Raw genomic sequence first — 27,015 nt, 5'->3', positions numbered from 1 at the left:
CACCTCACAGCAACATCCATGTAGCCTCTTTATCATCGACTAAAATATGTCCGTGTGTAGCACTTCTTCCTCTCCAGTGTTTTTAGACTTCCTGCTAAATGATTTTTTTTTTTTTTTTTTTTTTTTACCTCTGCATGTTTCTATAATTACACACTGCATAGGCAAAAGTTTCTGGACACTTAAGCATAGGATTGGTGTGTGCTGGGAGAATGTTTCACTAGATTTTGTAGGGATTTTTGTTTATTCAGCTACATAGGTGTTAGTAAAGTCAGATTCTGATGTAGGTGACACATTGTTCATGCTCAGTAGGTTTGAAGCCTGAGCTCTATAGCAGGAGATCTTCCACTCCAAATCATGTAAAATAGATCTTCATGGAGCTGGCTTTGTGCACAGGGGCATCGCCATGCTGAAACAGGTTTGGGTCTTCTAGATCACCCAAGGACAAGTTTCATGCTTTCAAATCCCACCACCTGATGCACTACAGGGCCAATGCTCTCTCTTTGCCTCACTGTGGAGGCTCAACGGTTATGGCTAGGGGTTACTGATCAGAAGGTCAGGGGTTCAAGTCCTTGATCAAGGCCAAAACAAATCAGTATGTGACAATTACAGGCTGTATGTGTTTCTGACAGTGGAACGAGAGAAACAGACAAGAATATTAAAATACAGACAAAACCAAACCATCTTCGACATAACCGAAAGTAAGGACAATAATGTTGTTTATTTATTTTTCAACGTGATGTGAGGAGAGAACATCATGTTTTTGGTAGTCTGTAGTTGGGGAAGTGGTTGCTCAGTGGGTCAGATGTGGGATACTGATCAGAAGGTCAGGAGTTCAAATCCCAGCGCCACCAAGCTGTTGCTGCTGCAGGGCATTCTCGAGCAAGGCCCTTAATTCTCTGTGACATTTGAGCTCGATCCTCATCTTCGAGAGGAGGGTAAAGTCCGCAGAAGCCAAATCTGGCGAGTAGGGTGGGTGCGAAAATTAGATAATTTTGTTTCCGCACGTGGTCAGAATATCACCAGTACAGCTCTCGATGTACACAAGAGAATGTCTTTTGGCACACCGCCCTATGAAGGCCGGTGCTACCTGAGACTGTGCGTGCAGCCTTTTGCTGCAATCGGTTACAAAACTACCCTCAAAATTTTTTGATACCACTGCGTATATATAAATATGTTAATTAAACAGGAAGGTTGATTGTAGAGCTGTAGCATTGTGATGACTTTAGACACATTATTGTTTGTTTGGTTGTTTTAAAGGTTTACACGATTTCATCCCGCTAAAATATTCTAATACCTGCATGTCTAGCGGAAAACAATACAAAAATTGCCTCATGCTATTTATTTTTCTCCTTTTCTCAAGTGTCAGTAATTCTCCACCGTTTCTTGTTGCGTGTGAATTCTTGGCTTGGGCTCTGCGGCCATAGGAGCTGCTGCTGTTTACCTCCAAAATCACCTTATCTGGTTACCATCCGTGGAATCCAAGGAGACTGAATACAAAGCTTATTATGCCAGCAGTCCTGTGTGTGTGTGTTTGTGTGTGTTTGTGTGTGTTTGTGTGTGTTTGTGTGTGTGTGTGTGTGTGTGTGTGTGTGTGTGTGTGTGTGTGTGTGTGTGTGTGTGTGTGTGTGTGTGTGTGTGTGTTTCTTCTGCCCAATCTTCACCTCTTCATGTGATGCCAGTCACATGATTTCCAGGCACCCGGTACAGTAAATCAGAATCAGATTTTATTTTTAACCGCTCTAAATCCTGCTCATGGTGATTGGTAGCAGAGCCGCTCACTACCAGAGAAGCCAGCACACCTCTCTCTCTCCCGCTCTTTCTTTCTTTTGCTTTCCTCCTTTTTTTTTTTATTCTCCTTGAAGTCTGTGCACATCCTCTACCAGGATGGATATTATTTGCACTCTTGTCAGTTAGCTCTGCTGTCATTGGTTGCAGGATGAAAGCTAGTCCTCTCTTGTGATCGGCTTCGTTTCAGCACTTCGCCCCTGCTTATTACAAGCATTTCTCTCTCTCTCTCTCTCTCTCTCTCTCTCTCTCTCTCTCTCTCTCTCTCTCTCTCTCTCTCTCTCTCTCTCTTTTTCCCCACCTGGGCCTTTCCCCTGAACAGGATTAGTCTGCAGCACTCCGATCGAGGAAGTGGGCCCTGCCAGTCATATTACATAAGTCTCATAGCTCAGCTCGAGACGACTATAGGGGCTTTGTTCACCGATTCTCCCCTCCCCTACTTCCCCTCCTGGTGGGCCACATGCTAATGCTCCATTCAAAGAGTCTGTGTGCTACCGAACAGGCCCGTCTCTGTGTCAAGAGAGAGCCCGAATACGCGCATCATTACCCTGCAAAATGGCATCTAACTCGCGTCTTTAAGCGCAGACATGTGCACTCGGAGATCGAAGAAAGAGCGGGGGAAAAAAGCACCGCCAGATTTTCTCATGCGTGCAGAAATACGCAGGGCAAAGTAAAGGTTTTTTTTTTGTTGTTTTTTTTTTTTTTTTTTTTTTTGGCTGAGAGTCCTCATGCGTTCAATTATCAGACCAGATGGACATCAGCAGATAATCAGGCTGAAAGCAGCATACTGTTATTGTATTGATTATGAAAAGGTTGGAACAGCACACACACGTGTCTGCAGGGCTGTTTGTCCTACTAAACTAAGGCAAATGGATATTATTTTTTCTGTTCAGCTTTCTATTAATTATGCCTGAGCAACATATCAATATCATGCCCATGAAAGGGCATCCTGAAGAGTTTAATTCCCCTGATACCTCCTTGATCTGCTGTGTCTCGCTCCTGTTATCACTTGAGTTACAGCAGCTATCGTTTTCTCATCTTTTTTTTTTTTTTTGTAAAGCTACTAAGGAAAACACATTTTAAATGATACATTTATGATATATTGGAAGATTGTAGCTTAGTGGTTAAAACTTCGGATTTTGTTCTGAAGGTTATGAGTTTCTAATCCCAAGTTGCCACTCCTGGATGCCTGAACATGGCTCTATACCCTGTAGCTGCTCAGTTGTAAGAATGAGATAAATCTAACTCTGCCTTAAATTTCAAGGTAAAGCTTGTATTTCAGCCGGAGGTACTGTGAATCAACAGAAAATTAATCAACACCTCCTGACCAATCAGAATGGAGAATTCAATAGTGCTGAGATATGTACAATTTGCAGTATGTTCGCAAACCTAAATGTAGCATTTAGATGAATGAATAGATAACAACATGAATAGTTTAGTAGTTCCAACCTTCACATGATTTATAGGTTAATATTAATGCACTCTTTTAAATACCGTATTGTTTCAATGGTAACAGTTCATGCACTTTTATAGCAGTTTTTCCACATCACCTGCATCTAATAACAAATGTATTTTTTATAACTTACACAGTGGTTTTTTATTAACGGATCGAGGCACAAGATGAATTTAACGAACTGGAGAAGAAAACGATCGAATGAGAAATATAACAGAAAAAATATATAAAAAAAAAAAACGCCGCCAGGATTTTACTCCAACAGCTTCGTTATTAGTAGAGACCCAGAATTTATTTTAAAATAAATACGAAAATTGATCCATTCATTAAGTCGACACCCTGTAACTCACCCCTAGTCCTGGATTATCATTAGATTGCATCCCAAAATCCTATTATACGGTCATATTCTGTTTGCATTATCAGGCGCAGGAGGAGAAAAAGGACGAGCGCACCCTCGCTATATCGTTGTGCTGATTAAGTGCAGGAAAGTGTAGCAACAGGGCAGCAGAAACCAGGGACCATTTTGAAACCGAGCTCTTTTTTTTTTTTTTTTTTCCTATAATCAGGCTCTCGCACGTCATTAAAGTTTTGGCAGCGGAGAAGCAGCTCTTAAGATCCTAATCCAAAAGAATGAGATCACTATTCCATTCATCACCATGGCATCCGATTGGCCACGATACAAACATTTTACCGCCACACCGTCCAGAGGTCACCTTCGCCCAACAAATAACAGCACACCAGGCATGGGCTGTACAGTGCAGGAAATCAGGAGGTGTTTAAATCGAAGCTGTGGAGCTTTTCCAGGTGGAGCTCTGGTTTCCTTGTGGAATAATTGATTCATCAGCAACTTCAACTAAAAGCAGCTCTCATTTTTAGAAAACACACTAAACGAAACCCGAAATCTTCGTGCGTGCGTGGTGGTTTATTTTTTTTCTTTTTCCAGTTCCCACGAAATAACAATGAAGTTGTGTGAAGGCAAATTGAAAAGAATGCGATGTCAGAAAAGCGAATCTCATTCTCATGCTCTGTTCAACTCCGTTCGCCCAGCGGTTTGTCCTCCATTCTGCTTTTCCTCCCACACATGTAACGGGAGTGAAGAACTCCTTATCGGCATTATCGTTTCCACGGCGGCCTCGGTGACGGACTGCCGCCGCTTCACCGCATCTTCGGGATCCGCGTCAGTGTGTTTGGTATAACTCACCATAAATTCAGTGATGATTCACAGTGGTGAAGGCAGGTTTTTTTTTTTTTTTTTTGCTTTGTTAGCGATGCACCGCTGATGTGTTCCCCCATTTTGTCATGTTTTGGACACTTCCTGTTGATTATTAGGACTGAAACTGTGAGCCATGCTCTGAAAGCATGCAATGTCAAATCCAAGCAGAGCAACATGAGGAAGAAGAAAACCCTGACACTGCTAATGATGACACCTGTGAGACGTTTACTGGCTACGTTTTATTTTTTTTGTTTAGGTCACATATAAGTGACAATCCTTTGAAACTCCTTTTGTTCAATCATAGAAAGCATTTAGCCAAAATTCATAAAAGTCATATGGCATCTGTAACAGCCAATTTAATATTTAAATTTACTCTATATTTATTATACATATTTATATACTTTTTTTTTTCTTTTTTTTTAAGTGATAAAGGTAAAGTGAAGGTGTATCTTTGTAACAGTTTCACACGCAATGCTGACACTTTTTATATTTATTTTTTGTTTATGTATATTTTTATTGTTATTCTGACTTGATTTCTGTTCGGTTTCTCTGTTAGCCACTGCTACTTATTTGAATATGGTCCTGCTAAAACATGCTCGGGCAGGAGATGGAGAACGTTTTCTTACCTTCATTCTTAGGCTTTAAGGAATAAAAACTTCTGTTAAACATTTAATGTAACACAAAAGGGTATAACAGACATTTATATATATATATATATATATATATATATATATATATATATATATATATATATATTATTTATTTATTAATTTTTTTTTATGATTAAGAACATTTGCACAAACTCATTGGTTTTGTGATGATGTAAGAAGATATTCTCCTTCATTATAGTTTCAAGGAAATGTAATCCAGGACCTTGTTTCTATCAAATCAAAGGTTCAGCTGTGAGGCTATAAAAAGCAGATCGAAGAGATGTTTTTTGGTTTGCAGAGTCTGGCCAGGGTGAAGCGGTTTCTAAAGAAGGCTTATCCCAGAAAGCTTCATATCTAACTTCTGTTTTACGACAGGAATAAGTGACACACATCTCTATCCAATTTTCCTCATAATAACCTCCTTTTTGGAATGGGATTTGTGCTTATTCAGCTTATAGGTGGTGCAGTCAGCATTCCAATTCATCCCAGAGTTGTTAAGTAGGTTTGAGGTCAGTGCTTTCTCAAGAATCTTCCACTCCAACCCATGTAAAGCAGATCTGCATGGAGCTGGCTTTGCGCACAGGGTTTGCATGGTCATGCTGGAACAGGTTTGGTGTCTCCTAGTTCAAGTGAAGAAGAATATTTCATGCTCCAAAGACGTCCGATGGAATTGTGTTCCTTTAACAGTTTGAAGAAGAACCACACATGGCGGGAAAGTTCATGTGTCCCGGTACTTTTATAAATTCTTTGTCAAGACGCATTTTTGTACACAACTTAAAGTACGTTCTACAGAACAAAATTCAGAGCGACAAAAAAGATCTGAGATCTCAGGTCTGTCACTGCTGTAATGATGCACCGCCATGTAACATTTGATGCAATTCGCCGGTCGTTTATTACCGAGGAGGCCGATAAATCGTGAACCTTTTTTTTTGTTGTTGTTGTTTTTTTGTTTTTTTTGTTGTTGGGGGGGGGGTTTTTTGTTCTAAACAAACTTGAAAGAAAAGCCCTCCCGCCTCGACTCACGCCAGACTCTGGTGTTTGTACGCTCCGGGATCATGCGCTCTTCTCTCCGACACACTGATTAAAGAACACGTACAGCTTTAGAGGCATCACATTGTTTTTCGCAGGAGCTCTTTCAGCTCCATGTGCACACAGTAATTGGATTCTTTGTAAACGCGTCGTTTTATCCCCCTCTCCCCACCTCCCCGTTTTTCTGAGAAGCTACAATAGAAGGGACTTATTCTTGTCTTTGCTGTGTGAAATGTCAGATGCTGCAGTTTAAAGGAGATGAACAGCTGCACCGGCATCGTCTGCTGCTGCAGCAAAAACGATCAAATCCATACATATTTATACTCATTTACCTTTTCAAACTATCTTTAAGACTTTTGACTAGCTGATGTAATGGTGTGTGTTTGTGTGTGTGGATTTGTTTTGCTTGTACGGAGAGCTGTGTATCTGCAGCTCTGTGTGTCCTGCTGATCTTTCCACACAAAACTCATCTCCACATCCCGTTCGTTCCCGAGTGACGTTCATTGTTTTTCCGCCGGGCCTTTTCTCTTTCGCTCTCTCTGTCCCATGTTTTCTCTCTCTCTTTTTCTCCCTCCCACTTTTCTGTACCCTGGCTGGGCCTGGATCATGATGACTGCGCTGTTTTTACTGTTGCTGCAGCTGAGATAGTAAATGTAGCGTTTGATCGCAAGGCCAGGAGAGCAAGAACCTGCAAAAAGAGCCTTAAAATCCCCTGACCTCCATTACAGACAACAATGGAGCATCTTGGGAGCGTGAAAATAACGCTCGGGAGTGATCTTTTGAGATCTTGTTGCTTTTTTGCTATTCGGAGGGGGTTGTTCGGAGGGAGAAATGCGTATTTAAAAGAGACGAGTTCTCCCCCTGCCTTGCTGCGTCTCCAGTTTCAAACATCCTCAAAACGCCCTTAGAAACGGCAATAATGTCAGTCGGTGTCTGGTTTCAGGAAACCGTGCACTTAACATATTTTCCAGTAATCCAAATGGCTGTGAAATGGGACCGGGAGTGTGAGACAGGGGGTCTAACCCACTGCGGCCTGGTCAGGCTCAACCCTCCGACACCAAACAGCACCGCGACCTTCGGTATCGAGTGTCCCTTTGCCTGGTGGCAAGCCAATAGCGCTCCTGGGATGTCGTGTCCTTGTTTGCGATCTCATGGCGTGTCCACATACCACACGCTTCTCTCATTAGAGGTGCTGACCTTTTGCTTTCTGCACTAATTCAGCGAGGGGGGATGGGAACTGGCATCAACTCGGACCAGAAGGGCCGTATTTCCAGTATCCTCTTGCCTGTTGAATAAACAAGCGTTCCGTGTGATACTAAACAGGCCACGTCTTTTTTTTTTTCCTCTCTCTCTGTCCTCCGTCAGACATCACGCTAACGACCCGGCCTTGTCCGGCAGTCGCCGACCTTTTTTGACCATCTATTTCATTTATCCGCTGTGAAATTAAACAACTTTTGTTTACGTTCTCTCTCTGGTACCTTTTAAGGTCCAGATACTGCGACAGGTGAACGCACTTTGATCCCAATATCTATTTTATGGAAGCGGAACGATCGCGTGTTTTATGTCGCTGCTGTTCTTTGCTGCTTCTCCTTTTATTTTTTTTCTTGATGCAAATAAAAACTTGAGAATATTTATACGGTTTTGCTTTGCTACTTTCTCATTTTACCCATTTTATATTAACCATATTATTGCAAATTACATGTCCATATTACAAGGCTAATCACTCCCCAGACACCTTAATCAGAGTCTTCCACACACACACACACACACACACACACACACACACACACACACACACACACACACACACACACACACACACACACAGTTTCACCACTACAGTATTAAATCTCTAAGTCTAGTAAAAGCTTTTCAGTGGGTATGAAATCTTTTGTTGTGAAATGTGGACTAGTTTTTTCTTCTTCTCTGGATCCAGGTGACTTTCCATTTCTGAGCTTTTCCCTGCTGGTGGCTTCTAAAGCTTTCAACCGGTGTGCCGGATCTGCACAGAATGGGTTTGAGCTTGTACATTGTTCAGGGAGCTCGTATTTGTATTTTTTTTTGTTTTGTTTTGTGGTGGTGTTTTTTTATTTTTATTTATTTATTTTTTTTATCCTACACGCTCTTGTTTCCCCGTCACTGAAATATTTGCCATTTTTGTTTTCTTTACCTAAACACAATGAGTTGACACTTCTTTGGGGGACATGATTACGGTCAACGGATTGTGCCGATTGTTATGACAGACCTGTCTTTTGTTAGCCGAACTTTTTAAAACGAACAGCTAGCTGCAGTGTTTTTCAGAGAAACCGTTTTCGCAGGTTTTTCATGAAGCCCTCGAGAAAGGGTCTAAATCTTTTGTATATGCTTATTGGTCATCTGCGAATGGAGGAAAAAGTCACAGTACCACCGCGTGTCCGTGTTCCGTGCCAGAGCCGAGCAGCGGCCATCAGCTAGCTAGGAGAACAGACGAGGTGGCAGATGGGGCCTCCTCAGATTTTAACCCTTCCCACGCCACACATGCCCCATCTGTCCACTCGAACAGGCTCAGACCTTCCATTCCACTCCTGTTCCTTCGAGCTGTATTCCCATTTACCACAACAACTCATGAGCTCACGGGGTCTTTGATTGCCTACTGACCATCAGGGAGCATATGTTCGCCTCCAAATGGGGGAAGTTCAGCATCCACTCCTATTTTTCATCACTCTCCCTTTTAAAGATTCTGTAACAGAGTTTAAACAGCATCTCTTGATAATGGTCTGCATCTATCTTGGTCACCTGACCTGTATCTGCCTAAATAGGAAGGCGCCACTTTTTTTTAATATAATTTTTATGCAGCATGGACAAATAAAACACACCTGCTGTGTACACAATTGGTTACTCATTTGAAGCTGGTATATGACTCAGTTGTATGATTGCACCTCTTTCCTTAGACTTCCTTTCAGCCACGGTATAAAAGCTGATCAATCTAAAAACAACAGTACAGATTTTTTCCCCTTTTCTCGAATTAAAATAAAAGCAACATGAAGTCGGATAGCCTCTCAGAGTAGCGCTTATATATAAAGACAACCGGTCCTTCTGGTAGCTTCAAAGAGATTTTAAGTTTTAAGGAATTTTAGGGTCACTTCCACTATTTCCAATGTCTTCGCTGTAAATATCTTCGCTCAGAGTGTGGTTCGGTTTTACAGATGCAGCCAACGCATGATTTGCATTCTCATCATTGTTGTGGCAGTCGTTCATTCTGATGACGAGGCCAAAATCCCAAACTTGACATGAGGTTTACAATAGCGCTGAACCCAGGTTTAAGCCTGCGTGCGGCCGCATTCCCGTCTCAAAACCGCTTTTGTGTTTTCGCTTCATGTTTAGTCTCGTTTCCCCACAAGTCTCCTAAGAATAGGTCAAAGCTGTCATGTTTTTTTTTGGAGACAATGCTTAGTAAGATTTTCTCACCCTCTGGTTTGAGCCATGGTCATCCCTGTGGATCATTAATACCTAAATATCGAGGCCATTTTCCTGACCTCTCTCTTGGTATATTGACCTCTTAATAGTAGCCAGAGAAGGTTTATATCTCCACCACCGTGGCTATTCTTCAGCATGGGTCACAATAAATTTGGGTGCATTTTAAACCCAGCTGTAGTGAGGCTAAAACTGTTTATCCTGTCACTGATTACATCATTTGTGCGAGTGATGATTCACTCGTTTCAGCAGCATGGAAAGACCTGGAGTCTCTCCAGAACCAATGGGTTATGTAGGCCTCAAGTTCAAGGTGTTTCTCTTTTTTGTGCAGCAAAGTTTGCCAAGTATTGGACAGAGTTGAGTGCTGAAAGTGGACCTTGAACGACCATCTGGGATGTTTGTGCATGTACATGGCAGGGTTTTTTTATGCTGAAATTTGACACCTGTCTCTGAAATCCTTTTGGCGGTTGCAGGGGCTTATTTTATCTTATAAGTCAAGCGTACGAGGTTCACCATACATATGAAAACCACAATTTGCTTTGTGTATCAGAGCAGTCGAGATGCGTCGGACTGTACATTATATTTCCGTTTGTCCGAGAGAACACGCACAGCCACAATGACGGGTTCCTGATGTTTTCGAGAGCGCCGTCGGATCCGAGCGTGCTATTTATGTTGCGCTCGCACGTCGCAGCTATACCCTCGGGCCGGTTTGAGCTCTCCGATGCCTTGTTTGTCATTTTTAAGACTCGGCATTCAGATCCTCTCCCACTCTCGTAACCGGCAGCGTGCTTCCAGTCAGGAGTGATTGCGAAGGCAGCGAGCGCTTCTCCCGGCCCTCTGGTCGAGCAACAGAGTGTACAGGAGCTGTAGCAGCCTTCCAGGTATTCACATGTGTCCTGCCTGTGAATGTGTGTGTGTTTCCATTGAGAAGTCACTAATGGTGTTTCTGAATCTCTTCTTCTCTCTGTCTCTCTCTCCCCGGGGTGGGAGCATTATCTTTCCTGACTGTAAGAAGTCCATTATTTACTGAGCACCGAGCCCATCCTAAGACAATGTTCCATTAGATTGCATCAGCCAGATTTATTGCTCTCTCGCTCTCTCTCACTCTCTCCGGTTAGCTGGACTGCAGCATAGTGAGACAGAATGAGACCAGGCCTGTGCACTCAAATAAGAGAGAGATTGGAGGGGTGGTTTGAAGAGGTTGTTCTGAGGCCTGTGGAGAAAAGGATGAGTTGTGGTTCTTGGTATTTGATAAGAAATCCATCTGAGCGATATATTCGACTTCAGCGTTCCGAACGAGGCTTTGCTCTCGATGCTTTCTTTTGCTCCCCTCGGCTGTGAATGTCATAACAATTTAAATATCTCATTTCCTCTTATCACGTGCACTAAAGCAGCTATAAACAATCATCCTCTCACCAGCCTCTATACATTGCCGCTGTTTATCAGGACATTTTCAGCAGTCAGAACCGAAACAATACACATTTCTCATTAATATAAATAATAAATAAGGAACTGTGGTAAGTTAATGAGGTCAGAATTACAAATCAGCATGCTACGCATCTCTCCTTCCTGATCACATTCTACTCCACCACTCAGGGTTATTGGTAGAGTGCATTCAGGGAGCCCCGTCTCATTCGCTCACCTCTTTCTTTAACTCTAAATCCTGTCCTCTTTTCATTTATTTTCGAATGTCAGTTTGGCTCTTATGTCACTCTCTCGCTCGCTCTCTCTCTCTCTCTCATTGCTTCTTCTTTTCACACTTTCCCGTCCACCTTGCTCAATTTCTTTTCCCTTTCATCTCGCATTATATAGCAGCATCTCATTCTGTCTCTGGTGTTCTTTCTTTGTCTCTCGTTCCTTTTTCTACACCCGATTTTTATACATTTTTTCCCCTGAGGGCCATTGAAGCGTCTTTTTTTTTCTTTTCTTCCAGGCGGGTAGCAGTAATGTAGGCTTTTCTTCCTGTGCCAGGGCTCTCGCTGCACTCGACCACAGTGCTGATGAAGCTAAAAGGCCCTGTCCATTAAAAGGCTTTGAGCTCGCATTGTGAATATTTTCACTTCTTCACCGCACACACACACAGATAGAGAGATGATGGTTAGAAAGAGAAAATGAGAATGAGTTAGCGATGTGCCCATCGTGCAGAAACACCCTTCTCACCTTTACCTCTCTCCGTTCCATCCACTGCTGAGCTCAGCCTCGAACACTGCGGGTGAGAGCGCGCCGACCCGTACGTAACGCCGCTCTCGCTCGCTCTTCATGCGCGATGCATTCTTAATGAATAAATGTGCTGATTAAAGCACATCAGCCCCACATCATTACTGCAGGTTACAAAGGTTCGGGAAGATCATGTCTCGTCAGCATAAGGGAGATTTCATCCCCATAGGACGGATCAACAGCCAGCGTCCGCAATGGGAGTAAATTGACCAGAGGGGGAAAAAAACGTTGATGAAGCAAAGCTTGACTTGAATAGCTTTAAGTCAACCTGTGTAACATCTCCGAGACAAATTCCTGTTATCGCTTACTTTATAGCACCTATAAACCTTTGTTGCATTGCCACCACCACCTTCTTCCTCTCTTCTCTATCTATCTCTTTTGTTCTTTTTTAATAGTAGATAATAAAACGTACCTGTTTGTCTCATCCAGAAAAAAAACGCAAAGCATGCAAATCTCATGGGGGAAAAAAGGGACAAAATTATCATTTCTGCATTTAAACCGATTCCCTTCCTGATGTTTTTCTTATTTTTATCGAATCTTCTAATAAAACCGGTTTTGTATTCGAGACACGCATGAATAAAATTCCCCCGGCAGAGAGATAAGTCATTGGAACATGAAACAAATTTAAATTTGTTTCTGAATTCCTAATTCTATTTTCTTCTCCATCTTTCTTTTACCTTTGTCAACGCGAGAAATCTAGAAGCTTGGTCCAAAGAGCTTTCGGAGCTGTTAGTCTCCCTTAGTGTTATTATTATGAGAAGGTATACACGATCTAGTTTCAATTTTTATTTATTTCATTTATATATTTTTTTTATATTCCAATAAATAACGACACGAGGACCCGCCCACAATCTGATGTCGGGGTGAAAGTGAGGTCTGAGTTCTTCTTTATACAGTTCTCAGTAACGGCAGCTGCAATTGCTTTGACCATTTGACCTAAACGTTATCATGGAAGAGCGGTGTGTGTGTGTGTGTGTGTGTGTGTGTGTGTGTGTGTGTGTGTGTGTGTGTGTGTGTGTGTGTGTGTGTGTGTGTGTGTGTGTGTGTGTGTGTGTGTGTGTGTGTGGTTATTGTACTGAATTAGGTGTTCAGGTACAGTGTTTTTTTTTTTTTTTTGTTGTTGTTGTTGTTGTTTGTGTCTTTAATTGCTCTTCTAACCCTTGTGTACCACTGATTGCATTGTTTTGTCCCTGCCTTCTTCCCCTTGTTTCTCTTTTTCTCTGATTTTTTTTTTATTATTTTATTTTTTTTTTGGGGGGGGGCAGAAAAAACATGGTTTTATTTATTTAATCTTCCTCTGAGCATATTTTAAACGCTGCAGTTTATATTACAGCAGAACTGTGCAAGTTATTAATAAATGTGATCTGGTAGTGAAGATATTGCTTGCTCTCTTTCTGTGCCCTTCTCACTCTCGCACTCTATCTCTATCCATCTCTCCGGCGCTGTTTACAGTAATCGGCCCAGGCTGCACCACTCACCATTTGCAGTTACCTTGGCAACGGCCTAGCGGACTACATGCATAGTGCGCGAGGCGCAGGAGCAAACAGCGGTGCGCTACGTGACGGGGGGATGAGATGAGCTGGATCTGCTGTTCACCTGCCCCTGCTGAGAGAGACACACACACACACACACACACACACACTGTTACATATGCAGAGGTACAGCTCGTCTCCCCTGAGCCAAGCTCAGATAATCTGCTTAAGCTCCCAGTCGAATGGGTTCGCACCTGTTTCTCAGCCACAGCCCACTGACTAATACATCACAGAGAGGGAAGTGCGATAACGTGTGGCCTGGCCAATCGTGAAAAGAGTGAGAGGAAAAAAAGATGGCACGCAGAGAAATACGATTTTTTGTTCTGCCACCTTCTCGTCTGGAAAAGTCCGGGAAAACGAAGGTGGAGAAAATGTCAGCGTGTTCTAGCGGTTTCATGGGTCAGAGCCAATCACGAAGCCTTGATTTAATGCTATCAACATCAATGCCTTTTCGTATTTTTACGGCCTCGAATCGACTCGAAATGGCCTGCTCCTGTCGGACTTGGATTTTATATCAATATATAATATATGAAGACAAGTTTGTGGACACTTGAGCATAGATTGGTTTATGCTTTTTGTACATAAATTTCTACATTTAGTCCCCATTTGCTGTTATAATAACTGCCACTCTTCTGGGAAGATGTTCCACTTGGTTTTGGAGGGTGCTTGTGTGCTCATTCAGCCACACGGTACTGATGTTTTGACCGTGCTTTAAAGCTGAAGATCTTCCACTCCAACCCATGTAAAGCATATGTTAATGGAGCTGGCTTTGTGCACTGGGTTATTGTCATGCTGGAACAGGTCTGGGTCTCCTAAAGTAAATTAGAAAATGTAATGCTACCACATCCAGAGACGTCCTATTCAGATGCAAGCCTCCAACTGTATGGGAACAGAAGCACATATGGCTAAGAATGTAAGGTGTCCTAATACTTTTTTCCAATTGGTAAATAAATGTAGCTTAAGACTTTAACCGGCTCTGCGACGTAAAACGAAACACCTCCCCGTTTCCAAAATAAGATAAATAATCACATTTGGTCACCTGGCGTAAGGACACTAGCATTATAAGCGCTTCCTGTTAGTTTCTGCGGTGACTCTTGTCCTTTCCCTGACACCGTGGTGCAGAAACGTGTGGGCTGAACGAGAAGAGCTCAGCTGAAGTGGTCATTTGTCTAATCCCACGACTCTCAAGTGAGAATTGGTGAATGAAAGGCTCTGTGTTCTCGATACAGGGATTTCCACCTCCTTTAGCAGAGCGCTCACTGTTTTTTTTGTCCCCCCCCCCAGAGATCTGACCATGAGCATGTCCTGAGACCTTCAGCCCTTTCACACATGCAGCATTGCAAGAAAGGGAAAGTACCTCAGATTCCAGCAAACTAATCAGCAACTCGCCAGAACAAAAAAAACGCAACACTGTTTTAAGAGGAAATATTAACACGCTGAAACCCGGATCAGACAGGTCAAACAGGGACATAAACCGCATTGATTATAACATGTCGCTTATATTGTAATGTCAGGTTTTTTTTTTAAAGCCTCTATGATCCAGTAAAGTTGCAGCGACTGGACACACTTCAAGTCGTGATGTTTGTGTTTGAGTCCATCCATGGCCTGCATTATTTCTGGCTCCTCCCACTTTTTGGCTCTTTAATAGGCATTCATATCTTGCCATCTTTGGTAATAACTTTCTGTAGTCGGAATCCGCCTTTCCGAATGTAGCTTCTGGTCATGGCATCATTCACGTTTACGGGGCAGGTGTCATTTGCGTGTCGAATTTACAATGAGGCGAATGGGTCACTTTTTTTGCAGCAAACTGAAGACCGGCTACAGGGAGAAGCCAGCGGCGAAAAGGCTGTTAAACGTCACCGCTGGAGATTCGGGCACTGTTTTCTGCACTTCCTCCTCCGTGGCGCATTTCACACTCGGCAGTAACGTGAGCCTGAATAAATTGTCACACTCGCACAGATTAGCCGGCCAGGATGTTATTCCGTGCCGCTTGAAATGCCAGTCACACGCACACACTGTGCACTTTTTCTGCTTTCCACCACGTCGTCCTCGCCCAGCAGGCAGCATCTCAGCCACGGCTCTGCTTAAGCTCCGACGCCCGGACGGACAGACGGATGAAACAGAAGATACAGAAAGGCCTGATTTTTACAAGAGGCTCCATAAGTCGGCCGCCTCCCACTTTTACCGCATTTCTGTCTTTTTATGCATCACTTTGTTGTTTCTCATTTGCTATCGTTTACGGTGTTGTGTCAATTTTTCGCCTTAATTCGATTAAAAATAGTTTTTTTTTTTTTTTAAGCACGTATTCGCGTCATTTCAGAAATCTAGTCCCTGCAACGATTACGACACATTTCCATAGCAACCACTCACCATAAGGGTTGCGGTTCCTCTACCCTTCCTACCTGTGTTGAGCATTTCAGATTTAATACATAACTGCTTTGAATATGATCAGTTTATATAATGAGCTTTTAATTATTTATTTCTCTTTCTGTTTGCTTAGTGTGGCTTGATGATCCCTCAAGGGGAGGAGGGGATTGTGGGAGCAGGTGGGGCTGAAAAGGGTAGGGCAGGGGTAGGGCCGAGCACTGACAGAGGGCAGCGAGGCACAGCTCAGTCCGAATCTGCTTAATATAGATCAGCTTTAGAGGGATGATGTCATGGGCCGGTGGAGGAGGAGCGATTGAAAGGTGAAGAGGAAATCGTGTTGTCAGTGTGAATGCTGGATTGTGATTGGCTGGAAGGAGTTCAGGTGTGAATTTAGAGCATTGAGCGACTATGCTGCTTATAAACACCTGTAACCATAGTAACAACCAGTTCCTGTTCCATCCAGAATTAGACAGCTATTGTACATGCTTCCTAATGGTCTTACTGACTTCCATGGAGGAGTTTAGCGTGTGGTGGAACTCCTCAATCTTCATTTGCTCTTTTAAGAACCTCCACTGTTCTGGGAATATGTTCCACTAGATTTTGTGGCGATTCAGCTGCAAGGGTGTTAAAGTGAGGTACTGATGTATGTGAGGAGGCCTAAGTTGCAGCCAGCATTCACATTCATCCCAGAGGTGTTCTCTGTAGCAGGAGATCTTCTACTCCAACCCATGTAAAGCAGATCTTCATGGAGCTGGCTTTGTGCACAAGGGGCATTGTCATGCTGGCACAGGTTTGGGTCTGCTTGTGTATAATAGATGCAATAATAGATAATTTTTCAGTGTTATTAAACAGAAATGCGAGGAAACGTGAGTGTGTGATTTGCATATTTCAAGAAACATCTGGATTAGAGTGTAGGAGCTTTTTTGTCATTTTAGAAGTGCCACATGGAGTAATTTCATTCATGTGTAAAAAAAGTGTAAAAAGTTAACGTACGATTTGGTGTGTGTGTGTGTAAAAACATGATCAGAGCGGTTGGTGGGTGTGTAGAGCAGCAGGCAGGCGGGTGTTGGGTGATACCAACAGGAGTGGAGCGGGTGGAGAAGAACAGGGAGTGTCGCAGTCATGTAGAGCAGCTGTTGCCGTGGCAGGTGTCTGCTCTTCTCTGCCCCGCTTCGGGTTTCATGCCCCTGCAAGTGTTCACGTGAGAGCATTCCCCCACAAGGAAATGAGAAAAGGGGGGGGACAAAAAGGGAGAGAAAACAGCAGCCATTACAAGTTCCTTCTGGCCCCACTAAGCTTCTTTTTTTATGTCTTCTTCAGCTGCGCTCTCCGAGTTTGTTTTATCTCAGGCTTTAATGTCTCTGAACTGAAACTCGAGGTGGTGAATGTGTCCACACGCTCAGCGCTTTGCACTTCCAGTCCCTATTTTTCTGCCTCAGGCGTCGCCTCAGCTGCTGCTGACACCCTACTCCTCTGCTGCAAGCTAATTTAAGGCTCTGGCAAGGCCCTGGTAGCTCGGTGTGTGTGTGTGTGTGTGCTTGAGTGAGGGTAGAGTGTGCGTGTGTGTTTTCAGTGACTCCTGTCTGGTTTTGTATTTTTATTTTTTTTTTGTATGTGTTGAAAATTGTCTTAACAACACCTGATACGTATTAAGTTCCCAAGACAACCCTGGTGCTAACGCTACCCTTTGCAAACTTTGCTTTTAAGTAAACATAAAAACTTAAAATTCAGCTCACTTGTTTTAACACCACACCGGATTCAAACATGTAACCTGGACTTTCCATCCTCTCCATAGGAAAAAAATCTGCAGAGCTTATCCGGGAACCTTTTCCAGGTCTTCACAAGTGACGTCAAACCAACATGGCTGCCCACAGCATCAGCAAAAAAGTAGCACTGCTTCAGTGTGCAAATCATGTTTATTCCTATACTCATGCAGCATGCAACATCCGTAATTCCGGTTTACGACTCGTAATTTAAAAGCGTTTGTTTCTATATTGGGGTTTTACTGGCACATTTTTGTCATTTCAAAGGAGACTGAAAAGAGCTGAAGAGACCGTGTGTGTGTGTGCGCGTGTGTGCGCGTGTGTGCGCGTGTGTGCGCGTGTGTGTGTGTGTGCGCGTGGGGCGTGTTCATTATTCTTTACAGTATAGAGGAAAAGTGACTCATATGTGATCGCTGCTATAGTCATCACCTGTATTTATTTCTCTAATAACCAGGACTGAACTCCTGACCTGCTCTTACTGTTCCTTATGGACTTTTGGTCCAGGATCAGAACCCAGCGCAGTCTGTGAAGGTCTTAATCCCGCTGGTCCTACTCTATAATCTTACACGAGCTTTTCATCTCAATAATCATTTACTATACTAATATTACTACTAATAATGCTACTATTACTACTGGTACTCTTTCATTTTGTTATTACTAATACTGAACTACTGCCATTACTACTAAAATCACCACTACTAGTGCTGAAAAAGCTGCCAGTACTGTAACTAGCACAGTTAGTACTACAACAACGTCTATTAATACTATTCTGTTCACTGAGGATTTGTCATGTCGATGTGCCCCCGCTGATGTTTCGATGCATTGTGGGGATTTTTTATTTATTTTTATATTTACCTCTCTGTATTTAAAATGCTCATGAGCTCCGATTGATTTGTTGATTTTATATATTTATTTATTTTAGGAACATGACGTTATTGAAAGGTTTTAACGAATTCCACGACATCCAATCAGATCACACACACAGAATCCGAAACAGATCGAACTCCGGTTTAACAAACACCGCAGCTCGGGTCACTACCGGCAGTGTTTTCACCTCCCCTCCTGCAAAATACAGCAGTGAGAGGGCTTCTCTCTCTCTCTCTGTGTGTCTCTCTGTCTGTCTCTCTGTCTGTCTCTCTCTCTCTCACACACACACACGCCTCTCTAATAAAAGTATATTTTATATTATAGACCCTTTTATGTATAATATGAATGGTTTCTAGGCAACCACAGCATAGGTTCGAGTTGTCACGTGCCAAATTGACGTGCCCGGTGCGCCACGTGCGATGAGATTACAAGTAAGCATGTAACAATAAAACCACGCTGATGCAGAAAAATGTTGTTGTGCTGGTCGCTCTGTAATCTCTGCCTAGACCTGCTGCAGTGTACAGTGCATACAGGATGGAGTGTGTGTGTGTGTGTGTGTGTGTGTGTATGTGTGTGTGTGTGTGTGTGTGGCTGGAGGTACACGGATGTGTTCGAGACGAAAAGGGACAAGGCTCAAGGCCTGCCAAGATGCGCGCACACACAAACACACACGTACACACACTCACCTGCAGTGTGGCTTGTGTTGGTTGCCTAGCAACATGCCTGAGTGTGACCAGGTTTGAGCAGCTCTCGACTTTATCTTTAAAAATAAAACCAGAGAGAGGAAATAATAAGGATGAAAATGAAACGTTTGTGTTATAACGAACATTAATTTCTGTTATCAATGTCATGGACATGTAGGGTTTTTTTCTGTTTGTTTTTTTGTTTTTTTTCTTTCTCTCACCACCCACACACGTGATCACGTGCACGCCTCGTCACGTGAGAGTCTGAGGGGAAACAAAGGCGCACACACAGGAAGAAAGTGGGGAAAGAAAAAAAAAAAACGGAAAAGTAATGGCCTGTACGATCAGGCCCAGATGCGGGAAGCCGCAAAGGCTGAAGCAAAGGAGACAACACAAGAAAGGAAAATAGGAGTGCTAGAGAGAGAGAAGGATGGAGGGCGGGGGTTAGTGTAGAGGGAGGGGGGCAACAGGGGGGGGAGGGTAGGAGGCAGCGGCGATGACGGTAGCTGGAATGAAAAGGCTTTGTGTGCTTAATAACAGTCCTGGCTCGGAGCCAAGGACTCAGGGAGGGTGGGATTAGCCTGAACAATCAGGACCGCAGGATCAAAACAAGGAGGCAGGAACGGCGAGGTCACACAGCTACCATCTGCGCTGCTGCAGTGAGGGGGAGGGGAAAAAGAGAGAGAGGGGGATGGATAAAGAGAGAGAGTGAGTGAGAGGGAGGGCCCAGCCTTACACAGGCTGCAATAGCGTGCTCTGTTTAACCTACACCCTGCCACACGGCTAATCGTCAGCTCTCAGACTACAAGACGATGAGGCATAGAAACCTTTCAGACATCATCAATTTATATCATCGGGCGCAAGAAAATATATAAACATACAATTATAAAACCGCAGCTTTTAAAGACGTCTTTCTTATTCCAAATTTCCAGAAATTATTTTTGTTATAAGGGAAATAAAACTGATGCAGCACAACGTTATCGAAGCTTTTTATTGGTTGTTACTATCGCATGTCTATCCGATTGATGTTGCTCACGTTTACATAGAGACGTGTAGAGGAGGGGATACAGGACTAATCCCGAATCTCCTGGATAAACAGGATGTTGATTGACAGTTCAGGTGCGCACGGGTAATTAACAAAGCAATGGCGCTACCTAGTTTCTCGTACTATAAAGGCTTTCGATTCGCTCCGAGTCACCGCCGATTCCACAACGCACATCTGCCTGGTTATTACATTTCGCCTAGTTTATTGGGGATTTTTAATTTGCATAGATGTGTGTGTGTGTGTGTGTGTGTGTGTGTGTGTGTGTGTGTGTGTGTGTGTGTGTGTGTGTGTGTGTGTGTGTGTGTGTGTGTGTGTGTATTTTTAATAAAAACCCACGTGCGTTTCCCCCATCGCCGGCCCCTCAGTCACACTCATCTGTGTGCTGCGGCTGTTGCTTTTGTGGGTGTGATGTGTACCGGCTCTTTTATGCTCCAGCTGAATAGCTGACAGAAACCCAGTGGCCTTCAGAGCTGCACACACAGGACACTCAGGTTTTCTCTCCTTTTACTTCCTCACTCCTCTTTTTTCCTCCCGCCATCCTTTTCCCATCGGAGTTCTATGAAAGTGGAGAAACTGCACTTCATACTTTTCCCCTGCCATATCTTTTCTGTCTCTTCTATTATTTCTTGCATCCTGCTCCCTTTTTTTTTTCCTCCTCTCCTGTCTCTCTTTTGTGGATTGTGATTGGCTGGAAGTTCAGGTGTGAATAGGGGAGATATGTTTGTGTGGTTAATTTGTATATAAAAGCTTCATACGAATATGTAGTTCGGGCCCCAGCTTTCTTTTTTTGTTGTTGATGCCTCGTGTCAGTGTGTTTTGTCTGCGTTTTGTTTGTCTGTGTGTATGCGCTGCTGTTAACGGGATGGGAGTGGCAGAGAGACTCGTCTCGACTCCGCTTTAGGCTTCTGCCCGGTGATGATGTCATGTGTAACGTTATCCATCCTCCTTCATGAGCTCCTGTGCATTAGCGAGCTGCAGTCTGGCCTGCTGTCTCTGCCATCAATAATTCACAGCGTCTCTTTAGAGTTTGCACGCTTGCGTGCAAACTCTACACACACACACAGTCTCCCCCATGGAAAGCTTGTAAAGCAAAAGCCAGTCATTAGGTTGTCTGTTATTTGTGTCCGTTCTGCTGCTTCTCGCTCGTCCACGCAGCAGGATTGGGATTACATTAAACTAATTCAGCAGAGCGGCTCTTCAGACCCGAGAAACCCGTGCAGTCGCTCGTCCTTATTAAGCGGCTGCAGTATCGACCTCATGTAATACGAGCTTTCTTGTGTCTTGGGAGAGAAAAGGGGTGGGGCAGACGTCCTGCTCCTTTCTGAATATTTCTCTGCTCTAGCATCATCCTGTTTTGTTTTGCACTTTGCACCAGCATCGATTATCATCACCTCCGGTAAACCGTGTCCTGCCGCAAAGGCATCGTCATGTCTCTGACCCAGGACGCGTCAGTGTCCGACTTTAAACATGACTATTATGCTGCAAATCTTTCATACACGGTTAAAAAATATAATATACACTATGTGGACAAACGCTTTTGTTTACATATGATTAGATGGTATAGCAACCCATTCCACATTGTTATAACCTACACTCTTCTGGGAAGATGTCTCACAAAATTTTGAGCGTGTTAGTAACATCAGGTAGTGATTTAGGTGAGGTGAGGAGGCCTGGGGTGCAGCCAGCATTCACATTCTCCCCAAAGGTGTTTAATTGGAGTAGGAGATCTTCCAATCCACCCATGTAAAGCAGATCTTCATGGAGCTGGATTTGTGTCATGCTGGAACAGGTTTGGGTCTCCTAGTTCAAGTGAAGGGCAAATTTCATGCTCCTGCTTCCAAAGACGTCCAATACAATTGTGTGCCGCCAGAACAGTTTGGGGAAAAAACACACAAGGCTGGAAAAGTCTGTGTGTCCCAATACTTTTTTCCCGTATAGTGCAAGTCAGAAATACAAATATTTGAGTTTGGATCGTTTACAGATAACTTTGGACTAACTGCAGTCTCCCTCACGCTGAGGCAGATTTTTGTTATTTATTTTCTATTTTCTTCACTGCCATTTTTCTCCAGAACTTTGAGAAATCGACTAGACGGCAAGATCTCAGCAGACGGCCGTATGTATTACTGTTTGATTCGACTCTGCTTCAGAACTTCATTACTGCAGCATTTGTCGCATTTGAGGTGCGCGCTTTAAAACTGTTTTCCAACAAATTGTGATTATCTCTTTAGCTGCTCCACTTTTCCATAACTCTGCCCTGTGTGTGTGTGTGTGTGTGTGTGTGTGTGTGTGTGTGTGTGTGTGTGTGTGTGTGTGTGTGTGTGTGTGTGTGTGTGTGTGTGTGTGTGTGTGTGTGTGTGTGTGTGAGGGGGAGAGAGAGAGAGTGAGTGAGATAAGCACGCATGCTCAGTCCAGCTTTTGGCGCCATTCGTGGTGACACAGCACAAACCAAAGAGTACAGAGAGAAGGGAGCTCCTTCGCACCAGAGAACTGAATGTGGGCTAATGTGGCCTTAAACATGCTAGGCTAATCGCTCTCCTCTGCGCCGTAGCATTAATAACGTGATTTGGCTGAAACACTCGCTTTAAACGCTCTATTTTTCAAGCCATCGATAACGGCACCGTCGCGCTGCTGCTCGATCACTCAGGGTTTGTTTAGCGCTCTCCACATGTCTGATCAATGCAGTCTATTTTTCTTTTTTTTTCGCTTTCACCATCCCTCCTTTTCCCATCCTCATTCCTTTAACTGTGCTCCGGGTGTAAACTGAGCGGCGGCAGACGTCACTCGCCTTTTCAGGAACACATTCGAACCGACCTGTAGTTTTTCCCCTTCAGCCGAAAACCGACAGTAAATATTCCTTTAGCGTCACTCGTATTGTTTTTCTACCTTTCTGTTTCTGTCCAAGTTCTTTCACAACCTCCACACCGCTGTACCTCTCTATTGTATCGGATAGGAAAAAAAGAGGGGGAGGGGCGAGAGCTTGATTAGGAAACCAGACCCGGGTCTCGCCTTCTTCAAAAGGAAGTTTGAAGACCTCCACAGAGGATATTGATTAAAGGCAGCACACACAAACATCTCGCTGCACACCGAGCTCTTCAGGCTTTCCTGTTATTGCAAGTCTGGGGCTCGGGCTTGTCCAAGCGTTACTCTGCATTTTATCTGGCTTTGTGCTTTGAATTGTTTGAAGCATTCGTTAAAATCAGACTACTGTGTAGTAGTCTAACGTAACACCTTATTGTTTTTTTCATGTAATCCCACGTTCGCGTTACACGTGACTTCGAAGGCAGTATCGCTTATTAATATCCTTCCTTGTAGCTTCGCGTCCCTCCAGCGTGTTTTTGTCCGAGCCGAGCCATGGTGTTTTGCTCGTGTTAATGAGCGGCCTAGCTTCTTTCCTTTCACTCCTTTCAGACAAAATCCCTCGCATGAGATTTCTTCCTGCAGAGCGTACGTGCGCCTGTGTCGTCGCTGGGGTGAACGAGGACGTGGAGGCGGAGTCTTCTCTGTTTCTCCTTTCCGTAGCTGAAATGCAGCACTGATATGAGATTTGGTTGGGGTGTGTGTGTGTGTGTGTGTGTGTGTGTGTGTGTGTGTGTGTGTGTGTGTGTGTGTGTGTGTGTGTGTGTGTGTGTGTGTGTGTGTGTGTGTGTGTGTGTGTGTGTAGGGGGGATGGGGGTTGTACTCCGTCAATCAGGAGATGATCACTTTCCTGGTATGACCCTTCTTTTCTCATTCTGTCTGTCTTTCTCTCCCTTTCGTCTCCCATTCCTATTTCTCACGCATACAGGAGTAAAGTCAACACTTGGCTATGTGGAAGCAGGAGCCTGTCTGTCAGTTGCTTCGACTCCTGTTCTGCCTTTTTTTTTTTCTTTTTTTTTTTTTGCATGTCCACTTTGGGTTTTTTGGGGTTTTTTTGCACACTCGCAGGAGGGAGATTGCTCACAGACTTGTTGGCTTTGCTTAAAAGTCTCAAAATGAGGACAACTTGAAGGCCCAGTACCTTCTCTTTCTTTCACGATGCAAGCTTTAGGGGATGTACGTCAGCACATCCTTCGATCCCGCCCCTACATCCCCCCACCCCCCTAGGGTCCCTCTTCATAAAGGAGACTTCAGAATCTGTGTGTGTGTGTGTGTGTGTGTGTGTGTGTGTGTGTGTGTGTGTGTGTGTTTGTGGCTGCTCTGCTCTCTACATGCATTAAAGATAGCATGCAGGAGGCTTAGGTTTCTTTTCACTCGCTTTTGTCCTCCAATGAAAAAAGCACAAGGCTGCACTGGGCTTTTCCTAATCCTCTGTAGGTGCTGCCTGTAAACGAGTCTGGTTTTGCAGGATCTCTCCTTCTTTTATTGCCGTTCATGCGTTTATTTATTTTATTTATTATTTTGGGTTTTTAGTGTTGTGTACACTCTTCCCATCACTGCTCTACAGCCCACCTTTCAATATCAAAAGGCAGCTCATCTGGCGTCTGGTTTGCGCTTCCCCAATAATAAATGACTTCTGTTTGTGTAAAGCCAAGAGCAAAGCTCCTCAGTGTCCTACAGTATTACCTGCATACACACGTGAACGTGGAAAAGCAAGCTGGTGGACGTTTCCATTGTTCATGTACACTTGGTGCATGTATAGTTATGTTCTATAGATATAGTTGTTTTTTTATGGTCATGTGATTGGTAATGTTGGAATTTGTGTGAGTGTGGGATTGGGAATGTTGATGTGTAAAAGGGAATGTCAGTGTGTGTGAATAGGAATGTTGGTGTAATATTGGGAATGTTGGTGTGTGATTGGGAATGTCGATGTGTAATTGGGGATGTTGTTGTGTCATTTGCAATGTCAGTGTGTGGCATTGGCAATGTTGCTCTTGGATTTGGAATATCAGCGTGGGTTTGGGAATGTCGGAATACTTGTTTTTTTGTGTTAAGATATATACTGGATTTTTGATGTGAAATGTTGGAATTTAAGCATGTATGGCCTTATTTTGGCCTCGGAGTTTTGGAATTTGAGGGTGTATGCTGTATTTTGAACAGAGAATGTTTGAATTTAATGGTGTAGTTTGGATTTTTGGTGTGGAATATTGAAATATGATGTATGCTAGATTTTCTACAGGTAATTTGGAATTTGAGTGTGTATGCTGGATTGTGGCCCTGGAATGTTGAAATATGATGTATGCTGGATTTTGGATGGCAAATGTTGGAATTTGAGGTATATGCTGTATTTTAATGTTTAAAGTACATTTATTGTTCTTTGTTAACGGAGAACATCACCATGTTTATGTACTGAAGTTTGATGGATGTTGGAGCTGGAGGGTTTTTGATGGAGAAGGTGGTGGAGGCGGTTATTGGTTTATGTTCGTGTCATTGGTGATAAAAGGTGGTGTTTTGATGGTCTGTATATTTTTAGTAGAGAGTGTTAAACATTAGTGTTTGTTGGACAGGCTTGTGTTTTACGTTGTTACAAGTTTCTGGTTCTAGTACTACTTCTCGATTAAGGTGGGTATATTTAAAAAAAAAAAAAAAAAAAGTGAATCAAAGGTGGAAAAATAATTTTCCAATCGTTCCTTCTTTTTGTGAAATAAAAAAATCGGCTACTTCTGCGTTCAGCATGTAAACACAGCCATGTTTCAGATGTTATGTAATTTTTTTTTTTTGTTTGGGTTTTTTTTTTTGTGCGCTTGATTGTTCAATTACTCAGTACGTGTGTGTGTGTGTGTGTGTGTGTGTGTGTGTGTGTGTAATTGGTTCCAGAGCAGGCAGACCCCTGCACTCTCTGTGCACACATGGTTGAAGATCTGCATATGAATGAGGCCTTCTGCTTGGAGAAAAGCAGGTTCTGGCTCTGTCTTTGTTTCCCCCAGAACAGGCTGAGGCCCCACACCCCTTCTTCTGTTATGCAATCCTCCTCTACTGGGAATCTGTGTGTATGAGAGTGTGTGTGAGTGAAAGAAAGAGCGCACTAAAACGGGCCCCTCGTGTACAGGGGGAAGGCCGCTGCGGGGCCCGAGAGGGCAGACGTTATCGTCGAACTGTGGGATACGGCCGGTAGAGTCAAGCTGCACTGACCTAATTTTGGAAGTGTTAGCAAGCATGTTGCTGTGTGTGTCTGCTCATGGCTACAGCTTTAATGACTAAGGAGCATCTCGTCTTATTCCGCTTCATCCGGCCTCATTTGTAAACAGTCGCCTTTCACGAGAACGAAAGGGAAAAAACGACTACGTAGAGCCTGAGCCACGAGGGTCGTCTCGCAAAAGAGCTCAAAATGGAAGCTTTGTGTTAACAGCAGAAGAGCGAACTGTTCCACACACTCGCACATGAGGATCAGCTTCCCCTATGTTCCTCCCCAGGCTCAATGCTGCCCTTGTGCTCAGAGCTGATAGGCTTCCTCTGATCCCATGACCCTCTGGTTCCTGTTGCAAGGCCTGAGGTCTGGCATTTTGTTCCTGGAAACACTGTTCAGTTGTGTAAAGCCACGAGTTCACTCTTCCTCTGACTTTACAGCTCATTCCTCCTCATTGCTGCAGGCACATCTCCAGCTTGTACCTCTTGGTCCGTTTTTTGTTCTCAGCTTCATTTTTTGAGGAATTGGCATCAGCGGTGATGCTCATAAGTTAAAGGCTTCAGTTTTTGGAATGAAGATGTGGGAAAGTTGTTCTGCGATATACTAGCTCTTTCTGCTTGGGTTGAAAATATTTATTGTTAATTTTGCAAAAGAAATTTCTTCTAGCAGTAAACCATCAATAGGAAATTCCACATAGAGGGGGGTGGGGGCGGGTTTAAAGAATAAATTATAAATCTGCTACTGCAAGTCTTGCCAGCATGTGCAGACATCCTGCACACACGTTCCTCAGGTATTTGCCAAACCTCAACCATAAACTATATGGACAAAAATATTGGGACACTCTAATTTTCCAGCCAAATGTGGTTTCTTCCCACTGGAAAACCAGCTATAGAGACCTGACATTAAATCTATTGA

At 43.5% G+C, this 27,015-nt stretch overlaps 1 protein-coding gene across 1 annotated transcript in view; it reads left to right on the top strand.

Moving 5' to 3' along the window:
- Positions 1-27,015, top strand: part of ankrd11 (ankyrin repeat domain 11) — a 102,707-nt gene that overhangs the window by 34,668 nt on the left and 41,024 nt on the right. The window lies entirely within an intron of this gene.

The sequence above is a fragment of the Silurus aristotelis genome, assembly GCF_946808225.1.
Source record: "Silurus aristotelis genome assembly, chromosome: 9".
Lineage (NCBI taxonomy): Eukaryota > Metazoa > Chordata > Actinopteri > Siluriformes > Siluridae > Silurus > Silurus aristotelis.
This window is presented reverse-complemented; position numbering and strand designations above follow the sequence as displayed.